The sequence below is a fragment of the Chrysochloris asiatica genome, unplaced genomic scaffold, assembly GCF_000296735.1.
Source record: "Chrysochloris asiatica unplaced genomic scaffold, ChrAsi1.0 scaffold00289, whole genome shotgun sequence".
Taxonomy (NCBI): domain Eukaryota; kingdom Metazoa; phylum Chordata; class Mammalia; order Afrosoricida; family Chrysochloridae; genus Chrysochloris; species Chrysochloris asiatica.
Genome location: NW_006408807.1, coordinates 812,173 through 820,128, shown reverse-complemented (window position 1 = coordinate 820,128; position 7,956 = coordinate 812,173). Strand labels below are relative to the sequence as shown.

The 7,956-nt window shown below is 42.9% G+C and overlaps 1 pseudogene; it reads left to right on the top strand.

Annotated features, from left to right (window-relative positions):
* Nucleotides 1–4,857: 4,857 nt before the first annotated feature.
* Nucleotides 4,858–6,970, top strand: LOC102842327 (annotated as a pseudogene).
* Nucleotides 6,971–7,956: the final 986 nt, after the last annotated feature.

The following is a 7,956-nucleotide window of genomic DNA, read 5'->3' as shown; positions in this document are numbered from 1 at the left end:
CAGGAGATGACCCCTTCAGGTTGAAAGGCACTCAAAATAGGACTGGAGAAGAGCTGCCTCCTCAAAGTAGAGTTGACTGTGATAAAGTGAATGGAGAAAAGCTTTGGAGACCTTATTTGCTGATGGGGCACAACTGAAAATGAGAAGAAACAGCTGCAAAATGAGAAATAACGTGCAGTATGGGTTACACCTTAATGTAAAGAAAACAAAAATCCTCACAACTGGACCAATAAATAATAACATCATGATAAATGGAGAAAAGGTTGTAATTATCAAACTTCATTGGGATCCACTATCAACACTCATGGAAGCAGTAGTCAATAAATCAAAGGCCGTATTGCACTAGGTAAATCTGTTGCTCAAGACCTCTTTAAAGTGTTCAAGAGCAAGGATGTCAGTTTGAGGACTAAGGTGCTTAGTAAAGTGGAGAATCAGTGAAAAAGAGGAAGACTCCGACAAGATGGACTGGCACAGTGGCAGCAGCCATGGGCTCAAGCATAACAATTGTGAGAATGGCACAGGATCAGGCAGTATTTTGTTCCATTATGTGTAGGTTTGCTATGAGACAGAACCCACAGATGGCACCCAACAACAACAACAACCTCAAACTTGTATGTGTGGTGCTATAGGATAAGTACTGGACTGCTAACTCTATGGTTAGTGATTCAAACTCCCCAGCCACTCTCAGAAACCCTATACAGAGTCATTATGAGTCAGAACCAACTCGACGGTGTACAACAATACCCCAACTTTGTCCTAGAGCTAGTGACATGCGGGTGCTGAGAGGGAATAATGTTTTCTTATGGCTCCCCAGTAGCAGTTGCATCCAGGTTCTGGGATCAGCCTGAGCAATCACCACAGTCCCAGCATCTAATCAGTTGCGCAACGCAGGCGACCTCAGCAACAAGGACCATGGGGTCCTCCCAGGTCTGCTTTTGTGGCGTGCCCTTTCTTTGTCCCTGTCATTTATCCAGTCTGCTTCTTCAGTCTTCCTGACAGTTCTTTGAACTCCCTGGTTTCCTTTCAAATAATTCAGTTTCAGCCAGAGTCAACTTGTGATGCTCACAGCTAAAAATCGTGCCTGAGACACCCAAGTGCCTTCAGAATGAAGCCAGGAAGAAAGAGACTCTTCATAGTCTGGGCCTTACTGACCTCTCTACTTGCTCACTGTTCATAACTATTGGTTGGTTATGTGTGGTGGAGTCAGTTCAAACTCATAGCAACCCTGTATAGGGTTTCCAATGCTATAAATCTTTACAGGGGCAGAAAGCCTCATCTTTATCCTGCGGAACAGCTGGTAGTTTCACACTGCTGACCTTGAGGTTAGCAGCCCAAATAGTAACGACCACGCTACCAGAGTTCATAACTATGGGTTGTTCATAAATTGAACGTTGGTAATCCAGGGATCACCTGTACCTGCTTTGAGCCAAGAAACTATGCTGTGCTCATTAGGTATGTTAATGAGTTCCCAACAACCTGTAAACCTGCAAGCCTTGCTCTCCTGACGTTTTAAGATGGCTATTCAGTGGAATAGCTTGTTCAAGGCCAAGTTGTGGGGCAGAGACACACTCCCGAGCAGGCCTGTGTGCCCAAGATTGAGCTGAGAGGGCAGCACGGGGAGCTATGTGCTGATAAAATGGGGGAAAGGGAGAAACAGTGGAGGTGGCTGAGAAAACTGGAATCATTAGATGTCAAAGAGTTCAAACTTGCTAGAGCTTTTAGCAAAGGTACAGAGAGATATATATTGTGGAATTGTTCCTGAGAAAAATTATTGTACCAGTGATATGTTTGAGAAAATCATCCCATTTCCCAATTGGGTGTTCTGTTTGCCATGGTGAATGCTGCTGTTTCCCCAAAGCTTGACTCACACAATCAGACAAACTGCAGCTCTTCTCTGGCATTGGGCCTCACCAACATGGACAGGAACTTCATGTGCAAACACACACCCAACAGACCAAGAGGCCAGCAAAAAGCACTCCAGAATCTGGTTGGTGCTTGCTCAGATAGTAGCATGTGTGTCATTTTATGGAATTGTTGTTGTTGTTAAGTGCCATGGAGTCAGTTCTGACCATAGTGACTCTGTATAGCGTTTCTGAGAAGCAGCTGGTGACCTTGAACCGCCAATCTTGAGGTTCAACCTCACTTTGTAGTCCAGAGAATTAACCCACAGTGCCACACTAGGGATTCTATTTTATAGAATTTGTTGTTGTTGTTAAGTGCCATCAAGTCGGTTCCTACCCAGAGCAACCCTGTATAGGGTTTCCAAGGAGTGGCTGGTGAGCTTGAACCACTGACCTTGTGGATTAAGCCGACTTTGTAGTCTGCCACATTAACCCACAGCACCACACCAGGACTCCATTTTATGGAATAGGAGCAAAGAAAAAAAGAACAGATGGCTTTTTTTTTTTTTGGTTAACAAAGCAGTATATATGCACACAGTCCAGTGGTGAAGATTCCCAGCCAAGGTGGGAATCCTAATTCCCCTCTTACCTTCGATACAACTCTGAAGCATTGCTTACAAGTTTTCAAGAAGAAATGTAAGTCTGGATTTTGAGATTATCTACAATATGATACGATCTGACCTTCCTTTTTAGGCCCAGCAGCCCGAGAAGGAAATGATGGTGTAGTATTTTCATTTTGCACATCAGCTGGAGAGGTGACAAGCAGAACACAGGGAGTTGGAAATCTGTAAGACGGTTACACTCTAGCCTCAAATTGTTGAGAATTCTTTCCTATTATGCTTTGATTACTCAAGTTGAGTTTTCTTGGATAACCAAAGATAGAACCCCTCCCATCATCCCTTCGCATCCCCAGATATGGAGAAAGTCTAAGAAGCACTTATGGCATACACATGGCCCAGCCTGGCTAAGCATTCAGTGATGACCAGGGACTGATCATATGCCAGATACCTCTTGCCACTTAATTCTCACAACAAGAATAAACACCTGACTTTCAGCTATGTGACCATAGGAAAGCTACTTAGTGTCTCTGAGCCTCAAAATCATTTTAATAGCATGAAAGTAGCACATGTTTCAGAGCAGTATACCCATGCCCTTTGAGTCACCTCTGGCTGGTGACAACCTCCTGTGTTTCAGAGTAGAGAACAGCTGCATAGGGAATTCAAGGACTGTCATCTGTATGGAAGCGGATCTCTAGGCTCTTTCTCAAGAAGCATCATGGGTAGATTTGAACTATCAACCTTCAGGCTAGTAGCCAAGCATAAGCTGTTTGCACCCCCCAAGGATCTTCCTATGTTGCTGTTATTGTTAAGTGCTATCAAGTCTGTTCAACTCATAGTGACTCATAGAGGTTTCCAAGGCGTCTGTGATGGGTTTGAACTGCTGGCCCTTTTGGTTAGCAGTCCAGTGCTTATCCTACAGCATCACACCAGGAATTCCCAGAAAGAAATTGTTGTAAAGTGCCACCAAGTGAATTCTGACTCATAGAAATCCCTGTATAGGTTTTATGAGAAGCAGCTGGTGAGTCTGAACTGCTGACCTTATGGTTTGCAGTCCAGTGCTGGTCCTACAGCACAACATCAGGTGTTGCTGTTGTTGTTCTTGTTAGGTGCCATTGAGTCAGTACCGACCCATAGCGACCTTGTACACAGCAGAATGAAACACTGCCTGATCCTGGGTCAGCCTCACTACTGTTGTCATGCTTGAGTCCACCGATGCTGCCACTTGGCCAATCCATCTCGTTGGGGGTCTTCCTCTTTTCTCTGACCCTCCACCTTACCAAACATGATATCCTTCTTCAGTGACTGTTCCCTCCTGACATTATGTCCGAAGTATAAGAGACGAACTTTGGCCATCTTGGCCTCCAAGGAGCACTCTGGCTGTACTTCTTCCAAAACAGATCTATTGGTTCTTTTGGCAGCCCGTGGCACCTTCAATACTCTCCTTCAACACCATAATTCAAAAGCATCAATTCTCCTGCAGTCTCCCTTATTCACTGTCCAGCCTTCACATGCATATGAAGTTATTGAAAATACCATGGCTTGGGTTAGGCGCACCTTAGTCCTCAAGCTGACATCTTTGCTCTTCAACACTTTAAAAAGGTCTTGTGCAGCAGATTTGCCTGCTAATGCAATACATCATTTGATTTCTTGATTGCTGCTTCGATGAGTGTTGATAGTTGATCCAAGAAGAATGAAGTCCTTGACAACTTCAATCTTTTCTCGGATGATAAGAATGTTGTTTATTGGTCTAGTGGTGAGGATTTTTGTTTTCTTTGCATTGAGATGCAATCCATACTGAAGGCTGTGCTCTTTGACCTTTATCAGTAAATGTTTTAAACCCACTGCACTTTCAGCCAGCAAGGTTGTATCATCTGCATATCGCAGGTTGTTAATGAGTCTTCCTCCAATCCTGACGCCACGTTTTTCTTCATATAACCCAGCTTCTCGGATTATTTGCTCAGCATACAGGTTGAATACGTATGGTGAAAGAATACAACCTTGTCGTACACCTTTCTTAATTTTAAAACATTCAGTGTTTAAATAAACAATACTATTTCATGCAAGTAAAATTTTGCTAAAGATAATTTTAAAAATTATTACAATAGTACATCAACAGAGAACTGCCAGAAATTCAAGCCAGATTCAGATGAGAATATAGAACTAGAGATATCTTTGCTGATGTCAGATTGATCTTGACTGAAAGCAGAGAATACCAGAAAGATGTTTGCTTGTGCTTTATTGACCATACAACTGTGTGGATCATGACAAGCTATGGATAACATTGTAAAACATGGATACTCCTGATTTTCATCTCAGTCACACCAAAGTAGTCTGTGTAAATCTGATCTTAATCTCCATCTCACAGTCTTATTTTGATACCAGGAACCTCAGAAATGATGATTTTGGGCACTGAAGGTGAAGAGGGATTCATGGTGAAGGTTCAGGGCTTGCTCTGGCCTTGCTTGGCTGGTGAAGACCAGCAGTTTGGTTTTTTGTTTTTTTTTTCTGATGGCAAAATTTTAAATGGGGCTCACATTTGTCATTTCATCTCACCAGAGACGTGGTGAGGCTTGGGTTGAACTTGAGTCAGAAGATAAAGTCAAATTGGCTCTGAAAAACTACAAAGTAACTGTGGTACACAGATATGTTGAAGTATTGAACTCAAACAACATTGAAGTGGATTGAGTGTTGAAGCATACTGGTCCCCATAGTTCTGACCCTGCAATGATGACTTTGTGCAGCCTAGAGGACTCTCCTTTGGATGTAGCAAGGAAAAAATTGTTCAGCTCTTCTCAGGGTTGGAAATCGTGTCAGATGGGATAACATTGTCAGTGTACTTCCAGAGGAGGAGTACGAAGGAGGCCTTCGTGCAGTCTGCTCCACAGGAAATAGCTAAAAAGACTCTAAATAAACACAAGGAAAGAATAGGGCACAGGTATATAAAAATCTTTAAGAGCAATCAAGCTGAAGTTAGAACTCACTATGATCCACCTTGAAAACACATGGCTATGCAGCGGTGAGGTCCCTATGACAGCCCTCGGGCTGGTAGAGGGTCCAACAGTATTAGCAGGAGAACTGGCATTGAAATGATGAAGCGTGGTGCTTAGGGTGAAGTGCAATGGCTAAAATGATGGCTTTGGATTTGGGTCAGATCGATTGGGAAGAGTCCTCAATTCTTGTTTTCAGGAATGGCTGATCACAGATACGGTATGTTGCAGACCGTGCAGACCCGGTCAGGAGTTTGAGGCCCTGTGGGCCCAAGTGTTGCAGACCATACAGGCCGCAGGCTCTGAGGAACAGACTCTAGCCACTTAGCAGACATAGCAAGCTGTTTTTCATCTTAGTGTTCAGCTAGGTTTATTATTAATTACATACATGGAGCCCTAATATCCACAGATAAATGTAATATTTTCCTAAAGCCGAGGCCTAAAAGTTCCAAAAGCAAGTTTGCTGGAGACAGGCTGCCCAAGGAATTAACCAAAGTAGATTGGTGACTTCCCAGTCTTTGTTCTAAGAACAAAAGGACTGCTGTCTTAAAGTGTTTCCAGGTTCAGCCCATTCACCTAGGCTCTTGTGTCTTCCTGCAAACCTGGCTCAGGAAACCAACACAGCAGGACTCCTTCCAAGCCTTTTGACCTTCCTTCTCACCTTCCCCCAACTGAGCTCAGGTGCTATAGATATGTTAATTGAGCCTGAGAAACCAAGTTGCGGGCCTGGGATTCGAACCTGCATATTATGATGTGAAGGTGCCTGAATGTCTGGAAAATTATGTATGAAAGCTGTACCTTGTCTTAGTCCCTCCCAGCCTGGTGTAAGGCTCCTCCCCTAAATAAAACGGAGGCGCAGAACGAATCCAGGTGCATTACGACTAGCAAGGCGTGCGTTACAGCATGCAGGGGGCTCAGTCCAGCATTGCAACCATAATGCCTGTTTAGCTAAGATGTTTACTATGCAGGATATTATGGCCTTCATGGCTGAGATGTTTGCAATGCAGGATCTGCCTGATGCCAGTCCCGCATCCACTCTGGTTTCGGGGTGTCTCTTTGTCTCTCTTGTTGTGTCTCTGTGTCTCTTTTGCTATCCCTATCACCGCCAGATATCCCCTCCTCGTGAACCAAACACTCGTGTCGAGGCAGGTCCCCGACAACGGTATGGTGGTTCTCCATTCAAGGGCACAACAGGACACTGTGTATACATCCAGGATTGCCTTACAGAGCTGCTGAGAATGACATTTATAACTGTTTTTCACCACTCACCCCTGTGAGTGTACACACTGAAATTGGTCCTGATGGCAGAGTAACTGGTAAAGCAGATGTTGAGTTTGCTACTCACAAAGATGTTGTAACAGTTGTGCCAAAAGACAAAGCAAATATGCAACACAGATATGTAGAACTCTTCTTGAATTCTACTGCAGGGCCAAGTGGTGGTACTTACGCAAACCAGCCCAATTATGGTAGCCCATCTAGTCAGCCACTAAGTAGTGGTTGTGGAGGAGGCAATGGTGGGTAGCCAAGGAGCCATGAACAGCAGCTCCTACAGTAGTGGAAACCATGCATGTTTGGGAGTGAATGGAATGGGAGGAATAGCTAGCATGTCCAGTAGGAGTGGTGGATAAGGAAGACAATCCTGATCACTGACTCTTTTTTTAAGAAAAAAGGAAAAACAAACAAAAGTTTAACAGTTTTGCAGTATAAGCTTGTGAGATGCATACTTACTCAAAGCAGAAATCAGGATTATTTTGAAAAGATGTTCAGTATTTTTAACACAAACTATTCATATAGGTGTAACAACAGAGTTTGAATAAATTATAACTTTAAGCATTTTTCAGCATTTCTCGTTAGTTGTAGAACATATTTAAGCACAGCGTAGTTATGTTAAAGCAATTCAATTATGTTAAATGCTGCTTTTATACCATATTATATTGAACACTGAGCAAAAATCCAAGAAACTGGATTATATGAAGAAGAATGTGGCAGGAAGACTCATTAACAACCTGCAATATGCAGATGATACAACTTTATTTACTGAAAACAAAGAGGACTTAAAATACTGATGCAGATCGAAGTCTACAGCCTTCAGTATGGATTGCACCTCAATGTAAAGAAAACAAAACTCCTCACCACTGGACTGATGAATAACATCATGATAAATGGAAAAAAGATTGAAGTTGTCAAAAATTCATTTTGCTTGGATCCACTATCAACATTCATGGAAGCAGTAGTCAAGAAATCAAAAGATGTATTACACTAGGCAAATCCGCTGCATAAGACATCTTTAAAGTGTTCAAGAGCAACAATGTCTGTTTGAGGACTAAGGTGTTCTTAACTCAAGTCATGGTGTTTTCAGTAGTCCCGTATGCATGTGAAAGTTAGACAGTGATTAACGAAGACAGTAGAAGAATTGATGCATTTGAGTTATGACACTGGAGAAGAATGTTAAAGGCTGTCAGAAGGACAAACAAATTTGTGTTGGAAGAAGTACAGCCAGAACGCTCC